Raw genomic sequence first — 27,500 nt, 5'->3', positions numbered from 1 at the left:
AGTGAATGAACAGTGAGGTGCATGCACTTGAAATATTAGAAAACGCAACACTGAGTAAAAAATGTAAGTTGCAGAAGAAAGCATATAGTATAATACAATTTATTTAGAGTACAAAAGCATGCAAATTTAAAACTATATATTGCTTAACAATAAGTGCCCTGATATTAAAAAGTTGGGGTGATGATAAACGTCAATATAGTCATTACTATCAGGAGCGTGTATGGAGAAATATATTTAAGGAAAGGTGAATGGTGGAGTTTAACAGCATTTGGTAAGGTCTTATTTCTTAAACTAAGAGGACATCACACAAATGTTTGCCACATTATTTTACAGTTTTTCTTGATATATGAAAAATTTCAAAATAAATTTGAAATAAAAATTATATCGCATTTTATTTATTTATTTATTTATTTATTTATTCATTCATTCATTTATTTATTTCTTATTTGAGAGAGAGAGAGAGGGAGAGAGAGGGAGTGTGCACCTGAGTGGGAGAGGGGCAGAAGGAGAGAGAGAGGGAATCTTAAGCAGGCTCCATGTTCAGAGTGGGGCCCAACGCAGGGCTCGATCCCACGACCCTAGGATCATGACCTGAGCCAAAATCAAGAATTGGACGCTCAACCATTTGAGCCACCCCGGCACCCCGCAATTATATTACATTTTAAAAAGAATGCAAACCTTATCTTTCTCTTTGAAAGTTGAAAACTCTGGTGTCCTAATTATAAGTGGGTATGAGAATGTTTCTTATTTTATGCCTTAATTGTTATTTAGTTTGGAATAACTATTTTTGAAGTTTATTCATTTATTTTTGAGACACAGAGAGAAAGCAGGGGAGGGGAAGAGAGAGAAGGAAAGAGAGAATTCCAAGCAGGCTCCATGCTGTTAGCGCAGAGCCCGATGTGGGGCTTGATCTCATGAGCCGTGAGATCATGACCTGAGCTAAAATCAATAGTCAGACACTTAACTGACTGAGCCACCGGGGCACCCCTAGTTTGGAATAGGTTTACTCTCCTGTGACTTCGAATATCTTTTGTGACTTTGCTGATATTTGATATCTGAAGGTCTATGTTTCACACAGTTTGAGTCTCCATGTTATTATCCTTCTGTAGGAATCATCTTTTCTTGAATTTTTCTTTTCTATCAGGTTCCAAAGATATTCCAAATATCTTTCTATCAGGTTCCAAAACCAATTTCGTAGGTTTATCTTTGATTTCTTTGTTGCACTTTCTAGCCTTGTCCATCTCATAAGAATTGTCAGCTCATTTACAACAAATTTGAGCCGTTTCAATTTTGTTTGGCCATTAAAAAAATCTGTGGCGGACGTTAGGTTTACTTCTAAGACAGGGATTCTTAACTAAGATCCATGAAATATCTGAAATCAGACGCAAAATTAATGTTTGGGATTTTCTTTTTTCACCTGGGGAGAAAATCCATAGTTTTGTCAAATTTCTTAAAATGATCTATGACTGAAAAATATTTGATTCTAAGAACTACTCTGTTCTTTTTACACTGAAGAAAATTTGCCTCAAGTCATTTTTCTGTTAATTTCTACTCTCTCAAATTTTCGTTATTTATATTTAAAAATTTTCCTTATCGATAAGAATCTTGTTTTATTTTGCAGTTATCCTAACAAAGTATCACAGATCAATTTCCTTCATTTAGATTTTGATTAACATCCATATATTTTTGTTCTGCTGAGAGAAACAAATAAGGGCTAAATTTTTTTTTAATGTTTATTTATTTTTGAGAGACAGAGAGAGAGAGAGAGAGAGAGACAGAGCACAAGTGGGGGAGGGGCAGAGAGAGGAGGAGACACAGAATCCAAAGCAGGCTCCAGGCTTGAAGCCATCAGCACAGAACCCGATGCAGGGCTCAAACTCACAGACCGCGAGATCATGACCTGAGGTGAAGTCAGACGCTCAACTGACTGAGCCACCCGGGCGCCCCTCACATGCAAAAATTTTAATTCCTGACCATTGTCCTGCTCATTCTGTGAGTCAGGCTGGGATTTCAGGAGCTTGATAAGATACCAAGTGTTCTTCATTCCTGTCACACAAAATATCATTAAAGGAACTATAGAAATATTTGTTTGAAAGGGAGAGGTTATTTCTAGGTGGCAGAATTTTGGAAGATGTGTTGGAGAAACTGACATTTGCCCTGAGGCTGTAAATAGGTGAGATAGGAGAAAAAAATACTTTAGGATTAAAAAACAAACAAACAAACAAACAAACCAAAAAGACAGCATAGCAAAGGCAAGGTGCCAGTGAAGTGTGCAAGTATGTTAATCCTTTCAAGGAACCAATTTTTGCTCTTTATTTTTTCCTTTTTTCTAATTAATTTGGGCTTACTTCACTCTTATTTATTAAAAATTTTTTTTAATGTTTATCTATTTTTGAGAGAGAGAGACAGAGTACAAGCAGGGAGGAGCAGACAGAGAGGGAGACAGAGAATCTGAATCAGGCTCCAGGCTCTGAGCTGTCAGCACAGAGCCCGATGTGGGGCTTGAACCCACAAACCATGAGATCATGATCTGAGCTGAAGTCAGACGCTTAACTGGACTACCCAGGCACCCCACTTAGCTCTTATTTTTATAGGCCAAAATGTAGATCATTAATCTTATTTCATTCTTCTTTTCTAATAAAAGCATTTTAAGCTACAAATTTCCTTGCAAGCAATGCTTTTTTACAACACACAAATTTTGGTGTGTTATATTTTCACCATCATTTACTTTAAAATATTTTCTAATTCTTCTTATGTTTTCTTTTTTAATCTATGAGTTACATAGAACGTGTTGTTTAATTTTAAAATATCAGGAGGAAAGGATCTAGATGTATTTTTGATGTTGAGTTCTAATTTAATTTCATTGTGGTTGGAGCACATACACTTCAATTTTTAAATATATATTTGGACTTGTATGATCCACATATGGTCAGCTTTGCTGAATTTTCTATATGTACTTGAAAAATTGTGTATTCCGCTGATATTGGGGAGAGCATTCTATAACCATCAACTAGGTCCAGGTGGTTGATAACGTTATTTAAATCACCTATATCTTCATTAGTTTTTTGAGTCTAGCTTTTAAAAATCAATTATTGAGAAAAGAGAGTTAAAATTTCTAACAATGATTGTGGATTTGTCTATTTTCCCCTTTAACTTGTTAATTTCTTAAAAACTGTATTTTGAAATTCTATTCTAAGACACACATATATTGACTATTTTTGTCTTCCTGATTTAATATATATGTAATCTATATTTGAATATATACACTCATATGTAATATATATGAAATCTAAAACCACATTTTAGAATATACCCATCTCCCCATGGCATTTGTCATGTATCTTACACATCTACATATACCAAATTTCCTCAGTGTTTTTCTATCTCATTGCGTCTTCCACATCTTCTAATTATATGTACATTAGATCATATTGTTCCATATGTTCTTGAGGCTCTGCTCATTTTTTTTCCCAATATATTTTTTTCTAAATGTCCTCTACATAGGATTATTTCTATTGATCTTTCTTCAAGCTCTCTGACTCTTCAGCCATCTCCATTTTTGCCAAGCTGATACAATGAAATTTATTTCAGATATTGTATCATTTGGCTTTTGAAGGTCCATTTGGTTCTTTATTATAGTTTGCCATTGAGATTTCATATTTGTTCATTCTTTACAAGTATATTTCCCTTTACATTCATAAGTGCAGCTATAGTAGCTGATTTAAAATCCTTCTCTGCTCATTCCAGCCACCAACTTATCTCATTGCCAGTCTCCACTGATTGCCTTTTGTCTCACATTTTCTTTTTTTCCTTCATGTGCTTAGTATTTTGGATGACATCCAAGAATGTGTGAATGATACGTTGTAGAGCTTCTGGAGTCTGTTGTGTTCCTCCAAAGGGTACTGATTTTTTTAAAAGGAGTCAGCTATCTTAGCTGAGCTCCCACTCTAAACTACCTCCCTTGTAGTTAGCGGCAACAGAAATCTCTACCTAGTTCCTTTAGCCTTAGTGGGGCTGCTTACGTGCATGGTTGGGGTACCAGCAATGATTTGTGCAGAGTTCATACACAGAGCTCATTGCTTCCCCTCTTTGGCTCTATTCTTTGCATGGTTCTCCCTCACTTTCCAGTTACTATAATCACCTTGACTCTCTATGTCCTGGCTCTTCCTGCCCGTAAGACTACATGTTTTCTTTCCAAGTTTTAGTCACTCCTATTTGGCATGATTGAATGTTTCTTTCTGGTAAAAACCAGTACCAATGGGAAACTTGCCCATTGTTGCTGCCTTCTTCCAAATGCAGACTCCACTCCTGTGTTTGCCTGCTTGGCTGCTCTCTAGTGCCTTTGGACAGCTGCTTTTTATATTTTGTCCAGATTTATAGCTGTTATGTGCAGGAGGATTACCAGAAGCCAGAAACCTGTTCCATTTCTTTGAGTTTGCTTGTATCTCATGGGTCGTTTTTTCTTATTTATTATTTATCACTTTCCCCCCACCTGGGCCCCAGGGTAGCTCTTCAGGTGCCCAAAGTATCAGAGTCTTTTCTGAAATAGTTCCAACAGGCCTCATCTTTCTAGTTCCAGAGGCTCAAAGCAAATCCAGGGGGCCATAAGGGATAAGGATAAGCTATCAATGACCTTGTCTTAGACCACACTTTAGCATTTTCTTTAGAGCAGCATAATCTGTAGACCTGAAGCTGCTTATTGAACTCTGCAAATATTTACTGAGTGTCTATAAGGTGCCAGGCTCTGCTTTTGGCCTTTTGGATACACTGATAAACAAAACAGCCAAAGAATCCCTACCCTTGGGGGAGTAACATTACGAACAGGGACACAGACCATAGACCTAGACATAATAAATAAGCAGGATGGTACGTTAGAAGGTGGTAATTGGCCACCCTAGTTCTCTCCCCCAAAGCAGTTTTGTCTTTTGGGAATCGCAATCATTTCAACATCTTCATTTCCCTCGACTTTACCGCCTTTTTGAGTTGTTTTCCCAGAACTAAGAATTAGGCGGTGATCCCCGAGCACTCCTTTAGTCCCTGTAGTGACTCCATTTCACCACTGGGTGGGAAAAAAGGAAAGGAGCTGGAGAGTGATTGCGAAGGCACGGAAGGCAAAGGGAAGGCTGTTCAGGTATTGCTAAATTCACCCTAATCTCACTCTCCATGTGACTGCCCTTTTGTCTTTAGTGCGAAGGTCACACAATCAGGTAGAGCAGTTTCATCACAACGTGGTTGTTTGGTGCCTAGAAACTGAGAAAGATTTTTTTTTTTTTTTTTGGCACAGGATTTTACATGTGTGTGTGTTTATGAATATATATTTTATTTTCATCAATACCGATTTTTTTGACCTATATTATATATGTGTGTGTATATGTGCATGCATATTCTCCTTGCATTAGTACCTATATATGTATCTTTTTCATATTTATTATATGTGTTTAAATATGTGTTTCATATTTATTATATGTGTATTTATTATATATATATTATATATATAATATATATTATATATGTATATATATTATATATAATATCATATATATTATATATGTGTGTATTATATATGTATTTATTATATATATGATATGTGTATTTATTATATATATGTAGTATATATCTTATATAGAATATATAATGGTATTTGTAATATACAATATATGTATTACATTATATTATGCTGTGAGCCTTCAATAAGCCAGTGAAAAAAATTTTTTTTTACTATGTTTCTTTATTTTTGAGAGGCAGAGAGAGACAGAGCATGAGCAGGGGAGGGGCAGAGAGAGAGAGGGAGACACAGAATCCGAAGCAGGCTCCAGGCTCTGAGCTGTCAGCCCAGAGCCCAACGTGGGGCTCGAACCCACAAACCGTGAGATCGTGACCTGAGCCGAAGTCGGACGCTCAACTGACTGAGCCACCCAGGCGCCCCAAGCCAGTTTTTAAATCTTTTTGAGGTATGGTGCTCTGTGGATGGTGATTTTGCCATCATTGCTCATATTCAACTATCTTACCATGTTATAGTTTCTGTGCTAATACTTTGGGGTACGTAATACTCACAATAACCCTATGAAGTAGACACTACCATTACTCCCATTTTCTAGATGAGGAAACTGAGGTGTAGAGAGGTTAACTTCCGTAAGTCGGAACTAGGATTTTTGTCAGTTTTGACTGACAAAGCCGTTATTTTTAACCAGAAGCAGCAAACGCTTTCTGAAAAGGGCCACATAGTAAATATTTTAGGCTCTGTGGGCCATATAATCTTGCAACTGCTCAACTCCGCTCTTGTTGTGTGAAAGCAGTTAGAGACGACGTACAAACAAATGGGTACGGCTCTCTTCTGATTAAACTTGGTGAAAGTAGCTGGTGGGCAGGATTTGGCCTCTGGGCCAGAGCTCACCTGTCCTTAATCTTAACCACCAGGCTCCACTGCCTTTGTGACGGCAAAGACTCGGTCGAAAACTGAAGTTCTTCCTTTTTCCTGCATCACAACAGTATTCGTCAAAGACATGTCACCTGACTCCTCTGGGCCTCACTTCCCTAGTTCCTTGTAGAAACAGCAAACTTTGGCAGACGGTGCAGCCCTGAAACCTATCATTCTGGGTTTTCAAGAATGGAGCTCAGCTACGAGGGGTGGATAGAGCCACCTGCAGCCGATGGGTGGATAAGTCAGCAATTCTGATGTTTAGGGCGCTCTGAAAGTTGCTTTGCAGCAGGGGCAATGCTGGGCACTCGTCACAGCTTATTTCGCGCACATTTCCCCTGTGCGGGTGCGTTGGTACTCTGGGGGTGGAGGAGAACCGCTGGATGCCAATACCCACATGGGGACAGGCGAGGGCCTTTCACGACAATACCTGATCTGGGAACCTGGCAGGTCCAGAAACAAGATATCGTTAGTATGTCCAGCAATGATGAAGTCAGCTACTAAAGTAACCAGCCCTTTTCTCTGATGTATAAGCCAGAGTGTCAATTTATTAACTTATGTGGGAGTGCACACCCAACGAGGGAGGAAAGTTGGTTCGACAAGCATTTCTTGAACACCCAACATATGCTAAGGCCTGGGGAACAGAGAAAGGAAAGACAACATGGCCTTCGCCTAAAGGAACTTTCTGACCCCTCCCTGCATGCCTCTGAAGGATATGAGGAGTGCTGGCTAGAGATGGGTCAGGGGCCATCCGAGAGTGGATTGCACCCCAATAGGGACCTACCCTTGAGGAGCATTCATCTAGAGTCTACCTAGAGGATGGAAAGAAGGGCACTTAAACTGGCTACCCAGGCGACTGTCAGCGCTCGCTTGGCCCCAGCTCCTTTGGAGACCTTGGACAATAATAAGCACTCATATATACTGAACACTTACAATGCACCTAGTACTGTGAGCTAAGTACCTTACACCCATGACCTCACAGACTGAATCTGAATTCCCAAGCGTGATGGTGTAGGCTTCCCATGATGCAGCCCCGACATAAGGTTCTGTTTTCTCTACTCTACACGCACCCTAATCTGAAGTCATAACGCATTACTTTATATTGCTTTTATTTCCAGCTTTTACCTCACACAATCTTTTCCACCTGGATTGCCTTTTCCAACTGAGTCTGCCATGACGTTGGCCATCCTTCTGAGCCCAGCTTGCATTTTAACCCTTCCTTGAAAATTTTCCTTGCTGGGGACCCCTCTTATGAACACCAATGAAACTTTGTACCTCACTCAGTAACATTTAAATGATTACAAAAATAAGGCATTGCTCATTGTAAACAACTTGAACAATAATGGCAAAATTTTTGCAAGCATGTTACAAACCCTCCTCTGATTTTAAGTTCCTTAGGGACAAGGACTATGTTTTAGTTATCTTTATATACCCTGACAATCTTTTGGAATGCCTACCGACCCCAGGCTTGATTCGTAATAAGAACTAAGTAAATATTTATTTGAACGATGACTCCTATGCTTCGGACTTTTATAGCTACACCGAGAGATGATTTTCCAAACTTAGGTGAGATTTATGGTCAATGGTGTTATTAACATGTCTTTACCCCTCATATTATACTACTTCTTCTTTAAAAATTTACTAATAAAATCGTTTTATCACTAGATTAGTGAAATGCCTTGCTTTCTTGGAGCATGGGCCAAATCCATCTCTGATCATCTGTTATTGCTAGAAATTCTATTGCCTCTATCTTCAGACCACTTCAGAGATGAATTATTTAATTCAGGTTGTTCACCTTTCAAAAGTTCCTCAGGTATCTGCGAGGATTTGTGAGTGAAAATATTCTTGGGTTATAGGTCTTCGCTTCATTGAAAATTGACTGCACATTTTTATCATTAAATCATGAACATCACAGATGACTTTCACATTTATGCTGAAGGCATGTTTCTCATTAGGCTAAAGCTTTTCAGTCTGTACAATTAATGGTTCATAGCACACTAGGGAACATTTATTAATTTTCATTTTACTTGATTTTTGAAGGTTATGGGGGTTAAGGGTCCTAACTTGGAGTTACTGAAATTTTAAAAGGCATAAATAGGTAAATATTACGGTTCCTAGAAAAGTGAGACTTTTTTTCTTTTAAGTATGTGATTAATATGACTAATAAAAATGTCGTCAACCTTCCCTGCTAGGGTCACGCAGTTAGAAAGACATTTCGTATATATGCCCGTGGTTTGCTTTCCGTGTCGAAAAGGATATTTTAAGGGAAGGCTTAAGATAAGAAAATTGTTTTTAAAAGTAGATTCTTGATGCTTTGTTGGTCTTCTACAGTAATTCTAAATGAAATATAGCACCTCCCTATGCATTTACTAAAGATTTTTCTTGACTTCATTTGGTGGCTTATGTCAGTATCTGAGATGCCAGGATTCTTTCTCTCCTGTCAGGCGACTTGACATGGCTACTCTTCTTGTGGAAGGCTGCAGTTCTGTAAAGCAGCTCTCCTTCCTCCACTTCTGTGGATACATTACTTATTTTATATTTCAACTTAGTTTCATTCATTTCATTCATAAGCCACTGTCCTGAGTAGTTATTTCCTCTTACTTATAGTTCGTGGTGTTGGTTATATGCAGTAAAATATTTAATTCTGGCATATGTCAAACAGTAGGTTTTAAACACTTCTAGTGAGATTTGATTTACACACCACACAGTCTGCCCATTTAAAATGCACGACCCAGGGGTTTTTAGTCAATTCACAGACTTGTGCAACCGTTACCACGGTCTAATTTTAAAACATTTTCATTACCCCCCAAAGAAATCCTGTGTTCACTGGCAGTCACTCCTTGTTTTCTCCACCCCATGTGAGCTCTAGGCAACCATTAATCTATTTTTTGTCTCCATAGATTATGTGGTGTTTTTTTAAATAATTAAAAAAAATTTAATGTTTATTTTTGAGAGAGAGGGAGACAGAGTGGGAATGGGGGAGGGGCAGAGAGAGAGGGAGACACAGAACCCGAAGCAGGTTCCAGGCTGTGAGCTGTCAGCACAGAGCCCAACATGGGGCTTGAACTCACGAACCATGAGATCATGACCTGAGCTGAAGTCAGACGCTTATCCAACTGAGCAACCCAGGCACCCCTGTGGTATTTTTTTTTTAAACAACTTTTAATTATCTAAAAATTTTGGTGATTTTAAGACATTATTAAAGCCAATGCATTCAATACAATCCTCAGCTAATGGTATTTTTTCTTTATTTTCTTATCAATTTCATCTTTAAAACAAAGCATCTATCTGGTTTGCAATATTTCAGATCGGTTGGTAGTATTGTATTTACCTGTGCTGCCCTTCTTGGTTGGTACTACACAAGCTCTAGATCTATACCTACACCAGTGTAGGAATGCTAAGTTAGAAAAATGGTGAATACTGGGGCGCCTGGATAGCTCAGTCGGTTACACGTCTGACTTCAGCTCAGGTCATGATCTCATAATGTGTGGGTTTGAGCCCCACGTTGGGCTCTGTGCTGACAGCTCCGAGCCTGGAGCCTGCTTCGGATTCTGTGTCTCCCTCTCTCTCTGCCCCTCCCTTGCTCACACTCTGTCTCTCTCTTTCTCTCTCTCAAGAATAAATAAACATTAAAAAAATAAATGAAAAAAAAAAGAAAAATGACAAATACTTAAATGGTTAGCGTGAAGCGCTCAGAGAAGAATATCTCAAACTACTGTATTTTTCTTCCTTTTCATTCTCCAGTTCCTTCTCAACACACACACACACACACACACACACACACACACGAGTAGCCATGGTCACATGTGGTGGAAGATGCTAGTGACTGTATGCAGGGACAGCCACAAGTAGCAATGCACATCAAGTATTGATATATTCTTATGCATGCTATAAAAATAACAAGTGTTCTGTATGTTGATTACATATACATCTGGTTCATTTCTAAATCATAGTGGGAGTCACAGAACATTCTCTAGAGGTTAGAAGTGCTAATGCAGAAAGCAGAAACGCATAAAAGAGTATTCTAGGTCAAAGCCGGTTTCTACTGATTTTATTCATGGCATTATCAGAAAACCTAGAGGTCATTCATCCATTCGCTCATTCTTGCAACACCTATTTATGGATTAAAGACAATGTAAAGGGCAGAGTGCAAGGCCCAAAGTATTAACGAACACCTAAGATTCAGCTTTCTTGGGGAGCGTTGCCCAAACTCCGCACATGAAAGCATGGGCTGTCTTCTCAGAAGGAGAGAGCTCAGTGAATCGTGCATCTTCTCCTTTTTTTCTTGAAAAACCGCAGCCTTACGTTTGTCAGCAAAATTCAACATAATTGGGGTATACCCATCTTTTTAGGTGAATTAGGCCTTAACTGGCAGATTGCCCATTTTGTTCTAAAATTTGACAAACTCTTGGAAAATCTCATTCCTATACAATCTTTGGATGTGTCATTTGCCATTTATATCTGACGGCCTGAAGCAAAAAAAAAAAAAAGTTATAAAAAGGTATTAACACGAGTAGATAATAAAGCTGCATTCTATAAATCTATAGCAGCTTACAGTAATCATTAAAGCATGCAAAAGTCTCTCATCTGTACAAAAATATGCAGTGCACAGAATGTCTGCTAAGGTGCATGACAAGTCAGAGTTAAATATATATTAATAAATGAATTAGCTTCATAAATAATAGCCATAATGACATTTTAGGAGACAATAAGTCTGGGGATTGTCAGAAAACGGTTGATGTATGAGTTTCACGTCTCAGTGATTCTTCAAAATGAATAGGCTTTGCGAGATAGTTCAGACCCGCGACCAGCCTATTTCCTTGAATAATTTACTTGTTGTCAATTTGTACAGCCACATTACACATGCAAATTGTGCTGCCTGTGCAAACAGCACTTGGAGATGATAAAAACAAATTTACGAAGGCTATAGAAGAAGGATTTATTTCACTTTCTCACCCAGGTCAAGCAATACATGTATCTGACGATTGTGTGTACCCAATTTTGTTGTAATTATATCAGCAAATTATTCCTTATAATCTTATTATTTTTAGCAGTCTCCTTGTGCTTGGGATAATTAGCTTTCTTCACTCAGTGTAAAAACAATTCAACTTGCCAGCCAGGCAGGGCATAGCTCCATTATCTGTTTTGGGTTTAAATTTATTCCCTATATTCTTGGACACTTTGTGTAAATTAAAAATTTCATAGTCCCTAATACTGTACACGCTGTTCATTCAGTGATGAATTAAGGCCCCTAAACCTCTCCGTTTGCTATTAGATATCTCACCCACTTTATATGTTAATCTGTGCTAATGAATTCCACAACCCCTAGCCACAGCGAGATGACTAAAATTATTACCACTTACAGAGATATGCCTTTTTCATTTAAGGTTCAATTCAAATTGCTCCCATAAACAGTGTGCCACACAAAGATACCTCCTATAAAGGAGAGTTACTTACCTATAAGTAGAGTTCTCTGAAGGTAGTATTATCTTGGGATGCACATTCCTAGGTCACGCGCCCTCAGGTCTCCCGTGTGGGGGGAGAGAATTCATGGCTGATAGGTAAGACTTTCTTTCCTTGGGGCACTTCATTAGCTCTGTGGCCTATATTCCTGAGGGTTCTTTGTGCCACACCCCTTCACACAACCAATCCCTTCTTAGCGGAGCGTGCCCCAAGCCAAGTAGTAGGCCGCTGTAACTCCCGGAAGGGAGTGGAAGGACTGGTTACCTACCGTGAACAGTGGCTGATGGTCAGGAAGCACGTTTTCTGTCTTCACAGATGAGACCTGTAAAACAATGTGCCTGGGAAGTGGGAAAACATCTCGTTTTTTTTAAGCATATGATATGGAATTTTAAATCTACATTTTCTGTATTTCCGGTTTATATAAACAACATCTTTTTTTTTTTTTTTTTTTTTTGCAGAAATAACACATTTTTCATCAGGGAAGAATTAGAGAGTCTAAACCAGAGAGTAAAAATCACACACATGCCCGCCGATAGTCCCACCATCCAGGTACACACACAGCTAGTGCCTAGTGTTTGTTTTTCACAGACTTGAGGACTTCCATATCCTCTGGAGGGCAACAAAATCAGTAGTCTCATCCCATTCCTCTTCAACCCATTCCAACAGAGGTTCCGGGACAGGCGCCTGCCCCATTTGCCCCGGTCTCTGACTTAACCCATTTTAAGAATGTTATTTGCTGTCTTCCTGTAAAGTTGAGTGGTTCCCAGAATTTCAGGTTGCTGAACGCCCCGCTCCTTCCAGCCCTTTCTCCTCAACAGGACATTGAAGCAAGTTCTCATCCTGCTTTAGCTCTAAGGCGCTCTTGGTGATTTCCACCTTCCAAAATAACCTTTCCCGAGCAGTACCGCAAGGCCCAAGAGTGGCATCAGGCACAGTCTGAAGGCTGGGGCTTGTGCCAGACTGCACAGTGTGGCACTGCTGTGTGTACTTTGTATGCTATGTAGAACTGTGTCCTGATTTGTAGGACACCAGTAGTGTTCCATTGGTATGGGTGGCACTCCACGTTCATTGCTGCCTCCGCACTTGAGCCTTACAAGGAGGCAGGCAGAGCAGGTGCCTATTTCAGAGGCGAGAACGTCTAAGGTCTAACCGAGACGGTGAAGCAACCGAGATGGTGAATCTAAGAAAATAATTAGTGCTCGGGTCCATGTGACACCTAGAGCAGAGTGGTCCCCCCTTTTTTAAAAAAATTTTTTTGATGTATATATTTTTTGACAGAGAGAGAGAGAGACAGAGCATGAGCGGGGGAAGGGCAGAGAGAGAGGGAGACACAGAATCCGAAGCCGGCTCCAGGCTCTGAGCCGTCAGCCCAGAGCCCGCCTCGGGGCTCGAACTCACGGACCGTGAGATCATGACCTGAGCTGAAGTCGGACGCTTAACCAGCTGAGCCACCCAGGCGCCCCGAATGTAATGCTTTCTGCATGTAGTTGTGATCCTTTCATCCTCTTCCAAAGGTAGATCTTGGGAAGTCTTTTTGGTTAGAAATTCAGAGCTTCATACGTTATTTTATTTTGAGGTGCCTTAATTATTTATTACCTTGAGAAGGCTATTTACTTAAAGCAACTACAGTGTTTTGCTTCAGGAGAGCGTATAAGAGTCTACTTTTTATAGTATCCTCTGCTTAAAAGTCAAAACCACTCCTTGAGAATGAGATGTTTCAGTCCCCAGTTAGGAAAGTACTCACAGATTAACTTAATTCAATATCACACCCGGATGTAGCATGATCCGGACTCAATCCGAACCCTGCCTCACTCTGTTTGCTCTTCTCTTTTTGCCACGGGGTCGCTCACAGCATTATACACCCAAGCAGGTAGGATGGCATATCACCTGTGACATTCAGTGTGGGAGGAGCATCAGCCTAGAGGAACAATTTAATGCGTCATTTAAAACTCTGATATTGTCATGTGAATGATAGGTTGGGCAGCCCGTGGTTAATGTGAGTTAATATTTAGCAGAGCTGGATGTACAGCTTCTAACATCTAATCTCACACGAAGTGTAATATGTTCTTTTGTTAGTAAAAACCAAATGTACTTTAATTCAGCATCTTCTCTGGAACACGGGGTATGCACCTAATTGTCTCATCTCATTTATGCATCACAAATATGAGTTTGGCTTTAGGGAGACCAAGCCCAGGAAAACGTGAAGGAGGCGAGTTTGGTGTCCTGTGCCTCAACCTTCCCCAGGAGTGTCCCCTCACACCCTCCTCCCCTTGGCAATGCCCCTTCCTCCTGGGCGCCCTGTGGTCTGCTAGTCCTCCTTCTCCTGTTAAAGCCCCCTGTCCTGACACCAGCTGGTCCTTTAGTCAGAAAACAGTGCTATTAACTAATAAAGCTTCCTGTGTTTTTATTCCCACGATTACCTTCATCTTGAGTGGGCATAAATTCCAGGCAAAAATATTTAGAGGTCAGGTCAATGTTCCCAGTGACTATTAAATACTGTGACTTAGATCCAAGTTCTTGGTTATTAGGGATACTTTACTTGTAGAATTGTTGGATGACCTGTGGAAGATCTGGTTCCTTTTCTGATCCATATGATGACTTACTCTCTCTCTCTCTCTCTCTTTTTTTTTGGAATAGTTTACTCATATACACAATGAGGGTAACAAAGAAATCTCTCTTGCAGGTTTGCTGTGATGATTCCATTAGTTACTGTGTGTAAAAAGTAGTTGGAATGGTGCTGGCATTTAGCAAGTATGTTGTTAATATTTAAGATATTCGTGTTCCCTTCCTCTTTCTCCTCCTCCTCTTCCTGGAGGAGGTAACCATGGCATAGAAGAAAATGCTCTAGGTGGGAAATCAGGTGATCCTGGGCTCGGATCTGGATTCTGCTATGTGTGGTGGGCACCTAGCCTTTCTGGACTTTAATTTCCTTTAGTAGAAAATAGGGATAATCAAGTATCTCATCTTGTTATACTAAGTGAGAGAATGCATACATTGTGCTTAACAAGGTGTTTTGCATTAATGAATTGTTGCTGTTGATGCTAATAAAGGCAAAAGACACACACATATTTGAAGGCAATAGCACAGTTTTTAAAATATTAAATTACCTCTCACAGTCTCTCTCTTTTTTAAAGTTTATTTATTTATTTTTGAGAGAGAGAGAGAGAGAGAAGGAGGGAGAGAGAATACACATGGGAGAAGGGCAGAGAGGGAGGGAGAGAGAGAATCCCAGCAGGTCCCAGGCTGTCAGCACAGAACCCTACTGAGCCCTATGAGGGGCTTGATCTCACCAACTGTGAGATCATGACCTGAGCCAAAATCAAGAGTCAGATGCCCAATTGACTGAGCCACCCAGGTGCCCTGCCTCTTACAGTCTCTTAACATGATGTCAGCCTGTTTGCCCTTAACAGTTTATAGGCTTATGGACCATAAATACCAACTCCTTTATGTGAATATTTCCCCACTATCCAAAACAACCAAACAACAAAAAACCACAAGAGTGTCATTTGGGAAAAGCATTCCAATGAAGGACCAAGGAGGTGCTAGTGAGTAGGATGTTCCCATAAAGAAAACTTTACAATATGGGTAAGGATGAAGTATACGTTGATAAGACTCCAATGACCAAAAAAAGTAGAAACAAAGTATAGAAATTCTGTGTTTTAAGCAAGATTATGGAGAAAGTTCCTTGAGCTTCTTTTTAACTAAAAAATTTGAAAATGTTGAGTCCCATGGTCACTTCTAAGCTTCTGATATGACTTGCTAAAGCCCTGGCCAAGGAAACTCTTGCCACTTTTTCTGGGAGGGAAGTCCTGCCTTTTGTAACTTACCACGCAAGACTTTTCCTGCCTCTCAGGACACATTCTTCAACCAGTCAAAGGGATGCTGCAGCTACTATATTCAAAGGAAAAGCAATTTTAATTTTATACAACAGGTTTTCGCAAAGCTATATATAATTCCAGTACAAGGAGAAGAATACGAAAGTAGCGACAGGATTGGAATAAAACAGTGGAAAGGAATGAAGGGCCCCTCTCTTGAGCATCTAGGGTAAGTGAAAAGAGGGAAAAGTTCTGGAATGAAAATGACCAGTTTAGAACTGCGTGCTTTCATGGAAAAATCTATAAACCCCAAGTCTTCCCACTCCTACTGATTCCCACACACATAAGAATAATATTGGGACTAAAAATAAATAAGTAAGTAAGTAAATAAGTAAATAAATAAATAAAATCTTGGGGGGAAAATTAGAAAACTCTGAAAATTGTTTTTTCTCTCAGCATCTTTAAAGCTCCATTACCATTTATGATTATATTAAAATATAATATGTCCGCTCATTGCCTTTATATAGGCAAAACAGAACCCAAAGCATAAACCAAACTCACATTAACTGTCCTCTACAATCTGGTTCTAGCTGTTTCTATGAAACTCCCTGGGTTTCACTTCTTCCTTTCTTACATAAAATCTGTGGCCAAATCCTGTATGTTTTTAACCTCTTTTTCTATTTTTCTGGAGTCTATAGCTGAAACAGAAAACACAGGTTTTTTTGTTTGTTTGTTTGTTTGTTTGTTTTCGCATCTAGTGCTATTGCAGGTATTTGTCACGTAGGTCACTGTGCAGCCTGGTCACCCGCGTCCCTGCGCCAGCCTGCGCAGTTCCATCAACCCGTCTTTAAGGCCCTCCACAGTTTGATTGCCTAACTTTCCCATTTTTTTCTGACGATGAAACTGAGGTTCAGGTTTAGGAAGTTAGGAAGTTGAACATAGTCACGTGTATCCTTGTGACTGCAAAGTCCAAAGTCTTACAGTTAAACCATATTACTCTTTCCTAAGCGTGACCTAAATTTCCCAAATTTCCCTAAAATGAATTTCCCTACCAGATATAGCTGTTAAGTTCTTTATACCCTCCCAAGGCCAGCCTATAGCCTCCTTTACCAAGAAACTGTCCTGCAGTCCCTATTTGATTTCGTTGCCTCCTACTTATTGTACTCAAAACACTTTGTTCTAATCTCAAAATAGCACTTACCATTGTCTGCTTCGTATTAAGGTTATTTACATCTGTCCGTCTCCCCACTAGCTTTGGGATTCTTGGATGGCAGGGACCATGTCTTATCTGTCTTATGCAATTATCCTTCCCTTTCATCCTAAAACAGTCAGTATTTCCCACAGTGCTTTGCATCTAACAGATATTAAATCAGTGTTGGATAAATTAAATTAAAACTCCAGTTTAAAATAGAAGAAAGTGGGGCTCTGTGTTTTTGAAAGAAATTTCAGCATTTTTTTTTCAGTTCCAAAGGCAATTTTCCAAAGGCAAATTGTAAAATAGCAATTATTAACTAAATGTTCCTGTGTGGAATAATTTTTCTCAACAAGAATGTATTTTGTATACATTCTGAATGTATTCTGTATAGGTAAGGGAAAATGTATGCTATGTTTACTCATTATTCATCATTTAAATGTTTACGAAGGGCCCACTGTATACCACCTTAGGGCAGTGCAGCTGTTGAGGCCGTGCCAAGTAAAAAGTATCAGCCCTTGATCTTAACGAGTATAACCTAAAATGAATAAAGTCTAACAACAGTAAGATTCCACGGAAAAACAAGGATGTTTAAGAACATATGTACCCATCTGAATTAGAAACGCTTCCACTCCCAGTCATAGCCAAGCAAGCTCTGTCTGACCAATCTTTCCACTGATAATACCTCTAGACTCTGGAAGAAGCAAGATAACTTCTTGAAGGCCCTAGAGAGTGAATGAAAGCAGTCAGATACTGGAGAGGTTGGTTACTTGGCAGAAAAACATTTCAAGGGATGAGTTTAGCATTGTCTTACTGCTCTGATTCTGAGGAAAGGCCATAGTTAGCACAGTGTAGAAAAGGTAGATATTGGACAGAAATCTGGTCTTACTGGGGAAACGGTTTAGGTCAATCATAGCTGCTAGAAAACAAAAGGGAATCTGGAAAACAAGAGTGATAGAGAGGGTGAGCCTAAATTCTACATTTAAACTATGCCCAAATCTCTGGATGACCCTTGAACTGTTCAGGTGAAGGACAGACTCCAAGCAGCCCAATGCTAAAATAACTGAGCTTATATTTGGGCTTCCACCTACCATGGGGAGACAGAGCTTGTACTCTGGGCTCAGCCAATTAACTGCCTGCTTTAAGAAAACGGTGTTCTTTGGGGGCACAGAATAGGATCTGGAGTTTCTACAACATATCATTCACAATTTCCAGGATGAAATCCAAAATTTCTTATTATATAGAGAAACAGGAAAGCATGAGCCATTTCAAGAGAAAGGAAACTCAGTGGAAACTAATCCTGAGATGACCCATGTTGGAATAAAGAAATAAGAATTTTAAAATAGTTATACTTAAGGGCTGAAAGGAAAATACAGCAAATGAAAACATGGGGATACATCAGTCAGGAGATACAAACTCTAAAAAAGAGCTAAATAAAAATTTTGGAACAGTAAAATAAAATACATAAAATAAAAATTTTGCTGCATGGCTTAACAACAGAATGGATATGACTTAAAAGAACATCAGACAACCTAAAGATACACCATTAAAAATGATATAATCTGAAGAATAGAGGGAAAAAATTATAATAAATGATCAGAGCCTCAGGGTCCTGCAGAACAATAACAAAATGAGGAGTGGAATGAGAGGATGGGTGATAAAAAAGTATTTGAAGAAATAATGGCTAAAAACTCTCCAAATTTGATTAAAGACATGATTTTTCTAGTTCAAGAAGTTCAGCCAGCTCCAAGCAAAATATGCAAAATATAAACTGCACATTTAGAAACATTAATGTCAAACTGTTGAAAACTAAAGATAAAGAGGCAATCTTTCAAGCAGCTGAGAAAAGTGACACATTTCATACTGGGGAACAATAATTTGATGGACCCCTAACATCTCATCAGAAACAGCAAAAACTAAAGCAGCAGAGGCACAGCTTTAAAATGATGAAAGAAAAAATCTAGCAAGAAATATCCTTTAAAAATGAAAGTGGATTCTACTTCCACCCAGATTGTAGCAACTGGAAAGAACATCATTTCTACTCTAAAAAATAAGAAAGTGCTCCGAAGACAAAGTTTTCAGGCAAACAAGTAGCTGGAGGTTGAAGGAATGCCAGAGCCATTAGGGAGACATGAAATGGAATCACGGGCTCGCCTGAAAAAAGAACAGAGAAAAGCACAGAAGGAACAAAGAAAGTGTGGAACAAAGAGAACATAACTAGAAAGACAGCAGGTTTACATCTGACCATGTGACTATTACATTAAATGTAAACATTCCAATTATGATTAAAAGACAGAGATTGATAGGATAAAGAAGAAAGACCCAAGTATACATTGTCTATAAGAAACACACTTTAAATGTAAATGCATCAGTGTTTTAAGAATAAAATAGTGGTAAAAGATGCCATGAGAATACTACTATAAAAAAAACTAGTGGCTATATAAATGTCAAGCAAAGTGGACTTTACGATGAAGAGTTTTGCTGAGAGTAAAGATAGCTGTTACATAATGACAAAGAGGTCATAAAGAAGTCTTAAAAACTCAGATATATATGCACCTAAAACTAGCTTCAAATACCAGAAGCAAACTGGTATAAATGAAAGGAAAAATAGACATATCCACAATAACAGTTGGAGATTTCAGCTTTCCTCTTCAATAATTAATTGAACAAGTAGAAAATCAATAAGGAAGTAGAAAACGTAAACAGTATGCACCAACTTGATTTAATTGACACTTATGGGACACTTCACACAACAGAAAAATCCACATTCTTCTCAAGTGTGGGATCAAAATTTTAAAAAATTGTTTTTAATGGTTATTCATTTTTAAGAGAGACAGAGAGTGACATAGAGTGTGAGTGGGGGAGGGACAGAGAGAGAGGGAGACAGAGAATCTGAAGTAGTCTCCGGGCTCTGAACTGTCAGCACAGAGCCTGACGCAGGACTTGAACTCATAAACTGTGAGATCATGACCTGAGCCCAAGTCAGACACTTACCTGACTAACCCACCCAGGCACGCTGTGTGATCAAAATTTTTAAACTGCATTTCTGTTTAATAGAAATGAACAGTTGGAAATTGAAATTGGAAACAGTCCCATGTACAATATAGCAGAAAAACCATGAAATACTTGGGCAAAATCTGTAATATGTACATGACCTACAGGCTGAAAACCACAAAATATTCATGAGAGAAGTTAAAGAAAACCTAAATAAATCAGGAGATAAATTGCTCACAGGTTCCAAGACTCAATAACATTAGGGAGTCCGTTCCTTCCAAACTGATCAATGGATTCAATGCATTCTCAATCAAATCCTCAGCAGTATATACATATATCTTATAGAAGTTAAAAAACTAATTCTAAAATTTGTATGAAAAAGTGAACAACTAGATAGCCAAAACAATTTTGGGGAAAAAAAGAATATGGTTGGGAGACTTGCATTACCCAGTTTCAAAACTCACTGTAAAGCCACTGTTATTAAGACAGTGTGTTATTAGAGAAAGTATATATGTATAGACCAATGGGACAGAATTGAGTACAGTACATAAATACGATCAATTTGATTTTCAGAAAAAGTGCAGAGGCAAGTCAGTGGATGAAATAGTTTCAACAAATTGCCAAAATATAAACCTTGATTTATATTTTGAACCATATGCATAATTAACTTAAACTGGATCACAGATCTAAAGTCTAAAACTGTAAACGTATCTAGAATAGAATAGAGGAAAAATATCTTTGCGACCTTGGGTAAGGCAAATATTTCTTAGACACAACACAAAAAAAGCACAAGCTTTTTGTTTTTAAAGAAATGTAATTTCTTTATGTAATCAATGAAGTAAACTATATTAAAATTGAACACTTTTGCTCTTTAAAAGACACTGTTAAGAAAATCAAAAGACAAGTCACAGACATCAGTAGTCATTAGGAAAATTAAAATTAATACCGCAATGAGATATCACTATACACCTGTTAGAGTGGCTACATGTTTTTATTGTCCCTGACAAGAATGTGGAGCAATTGGGACTTCCATACATTGCTGATGGGAATGAACAATGGCATAACCACTTTGGAAAACAATTGGCAGTTTCTTATGTAGTTAAACTTACCGTGCAACCCAGCAATCCCCCTCCTCAGTATGGGCTCAAGAAAAATGAAACCCTTTCTTCACACAGGAACCTACATGAGAGTATTTTTAGCATCTTTGTTTATAATTTATAATTGCTAAATACGGAAAATAATCAAAGAACCCCCAACGGGTGAATGAATAAACTGTTATAGCTCCTAAATGGAATACTACCCAACAATGAAAAGGAACAAACTGGGGGCGCCTAGGTGGCTCAGTCGGTTAAGCTCCTGACTCTTGATTTCAGCTCAGGTCATGATCTCATGGCTTGTGAGCTCGAGCCCTGCATTCGGCTCTGCCCTATCAGTGGGATATTCTCTCTCTCTCTCTCTCTCTCTCTCTCTCTCTCTCTCCGCCCCTCCCCCACTTGCGCAGACACACACACTCTCTCTCAGAATAAATAAGCAAACATTAAAAGTAAAAAGGAACAAACTGCTGATACATTCAAAATGAATGATCCTCAAATGTGTGATGGTATGTGAAATGGGCCATGCTCAAAGGGCTACATGCTATTTGATTTCACTTATGCGGCTTCGCTCTGGAAAAGGCAAAACTGTGAGGACAGAAAACATCTCAGTGTTTTTCAGGACTGCGAGTGGGAGGATGGTTCACTGCAAAGGGGCATAGAGGAACTTGGGTGAGGGCAATATTCTGTATATTGACTGTGGCAGATTATATGCATCTTAGGTAATCTTATATATTGTGCACCGTATGGGTGAATCTTATTGTAGATAAATGCGACTTCAATGAACCTGACCTGGAAAAAAGAATGAAGGCAAAACAAAGTTATTTTCAGATAAAAGAAAACTAAGAAAATCCAGTGCCAGCAAAACTGTACTACAAGGCATATTGAAGGAAATTCTTTAGAATAAAGGCAAACGAAACCAGATTAAACTCAGGTCCACAGAATGAGATGAAGAGCACTGGAAATAGTAAATATGTGAAGACCATTTTTTCCCTCTTTATTCCCTTAAAATACATACATGCTTTAAAGCAAAACACAACACTGTATTTGGGATTTATAATATATGTAGATTTAATGCATACGACAACATCAAAGATGGGTCAAGAACAGTATATGGGCCTGTATGGTTTCCAGGTTTCTACATGTTGTAAGAACTGTTAAAATATCAACCTTAAGTAGTCTGTGAAATATTAAAGAGATGCAAATAGTAATCCTCATAGTGATCACTAAAATATAAGACAAAGAGGTAAATGTAAAAAGCCAATATATAAATTAAAATGACATTCTAGAGGGGATGTAGGAAGTGAGCTTGGGGGGAGGGAAGACATTGCTCTAGGGACAGGCAAGGCTGGGAGGGCAGTGTGACAAGGTCTGTGTGGCTGAGTACTAGATGCACTCGGATCCACTGAGAACATGTCTACAATTCAAGACCACAGAGCGGAATGTGCTTTTTTCAACTCAAATAAAATAGGTAACTTAGCCAAAGTTTAAAAATAGAACGCAACTCAAGACAATTTCCAAGACAGAACCTTGCAAGGGTAAGATTGTAAGGGGCAGATCATTCAGGATGTCCTCAGTTTAGCAAATACACTGTTTCAAGTATTTACTTCCAAAGAGTTGCAGGAAATTCAGAATCATTTCACCGGAGACAGTATCCTAAATGCCGATTCGATTCCCAGGCCATAGAAGATAATGCCACATTGAGATAAAATAAGACAAAATAATTAAATAATAATACTGAATAAGAAATGACTCTCCCTGACTCTAATTGGTGGAAGCTTTGGAAGACATTCTAAAGAGTTCTTCTGGACACATTCAGGTGAGATGCCAAGTTCTTTAATTAGTTATTTCACTTCAAAGTTAACAGCTTTCTGTTTCTTTGCAAGCACATCATCATCTTGTGCTTGGCAGTCGGGATTAGTGTGGTGGGTAGTGGTGTTTTATAGGTCACAAAAAAAGATGAGGGAAAACAAGACACTGAAGGTACTAGGCTAAAACTGGAAAGAGGTTTCTAGGTGGTGTACCTGTATCTGTGAGGAAGAGGTTAGCTGATGTGGAATTTCAATACTCTAAACCGTTCAGAATCAAAGGAGAAGCAGAGAGCACTTTTTATGTTCTTTCTGCACCAAGAGGAAAATGTGTTGGGTCATTCTGGAAGCAGACCAGGAGGAGACTACCTATCACCAGTACTCTACTGGAAGAGCTTTGTTATTCTTTGGAGTCAATGGGGAGGATATGTGGCGCTGACGGTGGAAAGGAGGTGAGGTGGTGTGACAGGCTACTTGTGTGTGTATGTGTGTGTGCGGGGGGGGGTGGTGGTATTTGAAAGACAGATTTAACTGAAAATGTTTTATGGGAGCTCAGAGTTCATGGCAAAGGAAGCATCCCTGAAGGTTGGGTTGAATTTATAAAACTGGAATGCAAAATATGAATTGATGGAAGCAGGGAGCAAAAATAGGTCAAAGGCAGGCAAGCAAGAATGAAAGGAAATGGATGAATGAATGAGGAAAATATTAGACTTGCTGCTCGATTTGCCTCCATCCTCCATGACCGCTGCCTTTGTCCAGATGCTGACCACTCATGCCATCATGGTCTGCCAGCCATGTGCTTGTCATGTTGGCTCAACTACCTCCAGATCCATCTTTCATATTCACAAGACTATAACGTTCATTTCCCTTGAAAATCTGCATCATCACTCCCTTGATCAGAATTCTCTAATTCCCTCACTGAATCCAGGCGGAATTTGTCTATTTGCCTGAGGAAAGGATCCCATAGTCTGACCCAATGTTGTTTCTTACATTTCAACCTAAACCACAGCATTCTTGCCTCTCTGCGATGGTTCACGTGATGTTCCTGTGTCACCTTCCCCTTTTCTCTTCATTCCATGCATTGACATCTTCTCTTTTGTCATTCATCCATTCTCTCCACAAACATTTGCTGGACACTATATGGCAAGGACTGTGCCTTCAAATGGGTTCGCAATCTATTGAGGTAGACTGACCTATGACAACGAATTGTTTCTCAATGGAATAAAGCCCTGGTTGTGCTATTTTTCAAGTATTATGAAGGCCTCGGACTATGGACGCATGAACTGCATAAGTCAGAGAAGGTTTAACTTAGAAGGTAATATTTGATCTAGGTTTTGAAGGATGAAAAGAAGGTCAGCAGGTATAAAAGAGAAAGGTATTTGAGGCAAAGGAAATAGCATGTGCCTAATTACACCTCACTTACTTTTCTGTTTTTAGAACTTCTGTAGTCTATACTTACATCATGGACCTCACAATTTCAGTACTTATGGTGTAAAATGATTAATTTTCAAAAAATTTCTTAATGTTTTTATTTATTTTGAGACAGACAGAGACAGAGCATGAGCAGGGGAGGGACAGAGAGAGAGGGAGACAGAATCCAAAGCAGACCCCAGGCTCCGAGCTGTCAGCACAGAGCCCGATGCGGGGCTCGAACTCACGGACCGTGAGATCATGGCCTGAGCTGAAGTCGGATGCTTAACTGACTGAGCCACCCAGGCGCCCCTAAAATTATAAGCACATTAGCCACCTCAACAAACTTCTTGACAAGCCAGTTCATATACTCCGTTTGTATTCTCCTTAAACCTTAGCAAAGCGCTGATCATTGGGCACATAGTTAGGACGACAGAGATGTTGACAGATTAATCCAATAATCTGTCAGCGTTTGTGTACTCATTTGTTCGTGCCTGTGTCCCAACAGAACTTTATTTAGGACACTAAAATTCGGATTTCATAAAATTTTCACAAGTAATGAATTCTTGTTCTTCTTTTGATATTTCAAAGACTTAATATTTTAGAGCAGTTTTAGGTACACAGCAAAATCGAGGGGAAAGTACAGAGAATATTCCACATATTCATTGTCCCCACACATGCATAGCCTCCCCTACAATCCATTTTCCCCACTGAGTGGTACATTTGTTACAATTGATAAACCCACATTGACACATCATAATCATTTAAAGTCTGCATTTTACATTAGAGTTCACTCTTGGTGTTGTATACTCTGTGACTTTGGGCAAATGTATAGTGACATGTATCTATTATTATGGTGTCATATAGCATATTTTCATTGCCCTAAAAATCCCCTGTGTTCTGCCTGTCCAGTCCTCCTCCCTGCAACACACACACACACACACACACACACACACACACACACACACACACCTTAGTTTTTATGTATAAGGGAAGGAAACTAATGCTTACTGACCACTGACTGCATGCTAGGTTCTGTGTTAAAAGATTTACACGTGTTCCTTCTTGTAGAGAGATTAACCAGGCAGTGGGCTATTTTGGAGGATGAAGGACTTAGGAAAAGGGAGACTAATATAGACTTCAATGTAGCAAACCCAGAATGATCGAAGAAGATGCCTCTAATGGCATTTAATCAGTCACTATGTACCAAGGGGAATGGAAAGAGAAGACACATTTCGCTCCTGAAGCCCCTCTTTTCATAAGCTCCCGTGAAAAGGATGGGAGCTTCCCATCCCACCTGGTAGCAGTGATGTCTATGATTTGCTGCTGACTGTACTAAGCTGGAATTCTTCAGGGACTTCACCTTAAAAGGGGGAGTGTGTGACAATGAAGAAAGCATGAGCTTCAGAGTCCAGTGAAACCCTGGTTTTCCATGTTACTAGCTGTGTCACATTAAGGAAGTTTCTTACACCCTTGAAGCCTTAATTTCCTTGTCTGTAAAATGGATTCAATAGGAACTACCTCATGAAATTGTATATTAGTTGCATAATATCTAGCATACAGAAATGCTCTGTAAGCCTTCCTCTCCTGCCATCCCTCCCTTCCTATGTACAATCTATTGGAACTGAAGAGTTTGAAAGTACCAGACATGACCAATAAAGCAAAAGTGCTTTTCTTTGGCAACATTCTTTATTACAGACATTTTGCTCCCTCAAATGTCGACTCTTGCTGATGTCATGGTGTTAGCTGGTCGACATATTCTTGGAAGGCTAACCTTGTTTATGGATGCTTCAGTTTGCCAACAAATCCACACAGAGAAATTGTCACACATTTCCTAGAATTCAGAACTCCCTTGTTTCTATTTTTTTGCGTAAGTCACTAGACTACTTTTTCTTCGGTGCAGAAAATGAAGCATTTTGTACAGACGGAAATTAACTATTCTCTTTCTCAGTTTCAGCAAGAAGGACATTTATTCTATGTTCAACAAAGTCATATTCAGTTTTCCAAACTGAGAAATATTTAAGGGATTTCGTTATATTTGGGGAAATTTTCAGCAATCAGAGATTTAACAGCTACCAAAAAAGACCTCCACAATTAATCTTTTATAACATGAGTGTGACTTGTAATCTCCACACTAAGAAAAAAAATAACTAAATATAGGGGAAACCCTTCATAAACTATAATATTTCTTGGCAAAGAAAAACTGCTTTATGATTTTAAAGATATGTTTGAGAATTTAAATGAAACGTACATGTTTGAAATTAGTGCCAGATGCAGCCCAATTCAAGCCCAATTCACTGGCTGCATCACATCACTATGATTTAGTAAAAGGTATTCAACGATTCTATGTTTCATAGAAATCTCACAAATACAAGTATTTCATTCACAAAATGCACGGTTTGGCAGGTTTCCAGGGCAGGAATTTGCTGGAGGCAAGGTAAATTTATTGATTAAAATAAATCAAATGACTGACATTTCCCCCAGAAAACTGGCAAAACAATGATATTCATAGACTGGAAGTCTTACAACCAGAGCCAGAAGAAACGTCTGAGCTATTTACATTTATTATAGGAATCCAATAATGTGATAAACAGATGATTGAGAATTCTCAAATTTTGAATTTTAAAATACATTTTTTTGGAGCAGGACTCTCTGAGTCTTTTTTTGTTTTAATGTTTATTTATTTTTGAGAGAGACAGAGAGACAGAGCACGAGTGCGGGAGGGGCAGAGAGGGAGACACACACAGAGAATCCAAAGCAGGCTCCAGGCTCTGAGCTGTCAGCACAGAGCCCGACTCGGGGCTCAAAATCATGAGCCATGAGATCACGACGGGAGCCAAAGTTGGATGCTTAACTGACTGAGCCACCCAGGCGCCCCAACTGTCTAAATATTTTCATATGAGGTCTGCTGTTTGTAGGCTTCTAGAATAATTATATTCCTCCTCTACCCTTTGCACACTTACATGCACTGAATAATGAGGACTCTTTGATGGAATATATATAGAAGCAATCCAGATAGTTCTTGAACAGGTCAACATCACTTGCCGCCTACCCTGTGTCTCAGTTCTTCGCCCTCTGTGCTTTCTTTCTCCATGCTGGTCACATTTCCACCAACAGCATTGGCTATGAACTGAATGTTTATGTACCTGCAAATTCCTGCGTTAAAACTCTAACCCCCAGTGTGGCTACGTTTGGACATGGGGCCCTCAAAGGAATTAAGGTTAGATGAGGTCATAAGGGCGAGGCCCTGATCCCCTAGGATTAGTGTCCTTGTAAGAAGACACACCAGATAGCTTTTACCTGCACACA

This window comes from Neofelis nebulosa, chromosome 13 (assembly GCF_028018385.1).
Source record: "Neofelis nebulosa isolate mNeoNeb1 chromosome 13, mNeoNeb1.pri, whole genome shotgun sequence".
Lineage (NCBI taxonomy): Eukaryota > Metazoa > Chordata > Mammalia > Carnivora > Felidae > Neofelis > Neofelis nebulosa.
This window is presented reverse-complemented; position numbering follows the sequence as displayed.